The sequence below is a fragment of the Aquarana catesbeiana genome, linkage group LG08, assembly GCF_042186555.1.
Source record: "Aquarana catesbeiana isolate 2022-GZ linkage group LG08, ASM4218655v1, whole genome shotgun sequence".
NCBI lineage: Eukaryota > Metazoa > Chordata > Amphibia > Anura > Ranidae > Aquarana > Aquarana catesbeiana.
This window is the reverse complement of record NC_133331.1, coordinates 4,276,572-4,277,316: the sequence shown is the minus strand read 5'-3', so window position 1 is coordinate 4,277,316 and position 745 is coordinate 4,276,572.

Sequence of the window (745 nt, the reverse complement as noted above, 5' to 3'; positions counted from 1 at the left end):
GCTTGCGATTTTCCTCCTTTACAAGAAGCGATTAGAGTTGGTGAAAAGCCTTTCAATCACTTCTGCAGAAGGAGGTCCCCTCCCGCCGCCACCTTTCCTGGGCTCCGCCGTCCGATCGCAGACTCCGGGGGGTGATGTGACCGGCGACAGCAGCACTACACAGGGAGAAGAGAATCTGACATCGTTCCCCCCTCCCCCTCTCTGTGACCCCAGAATCCGGTGTTCCTGCAGATTAGGCGACCCATCCAGTTCTTTTGACGTTCCGTCGCCGCCATCTTGCTACACCCCGTACTCGTCCACAGTAATGATACAGTGAGAAGGCTAAAAGTGGACATCTTGTTACACCCACCGGAGTCTTGCGTTTCACAATTATTTTTAACAGTAAACTCCTCTTATATAGTGAAATACGGGGTTTTTTTAAGTCTGTAAGACTATTTTGATGTCTTTTTTTTTTATTTATTTTTTTATTTTCAAAGCAGCGGTGTTCTGTCATATTAGCAAACCTGTGAGATCAGCAGGCTTGCCGCTGCTTTTTGAATTCAACATTTTAAACAGTCAGACGGATATTTTAATCTTGTATTTTACTATACAAGCTCAGTTTACTGTTTAACCACTTGCTTACTGGGCACTTAAACCCCCCTCCTATCCAGACCAATTTTCAGCGCTGACGCACTTTGAATGACAATTGCGCGGTCATACAACACTGTGCCCAAATGACATTTTTATCATTTTTTTCACCACAAAT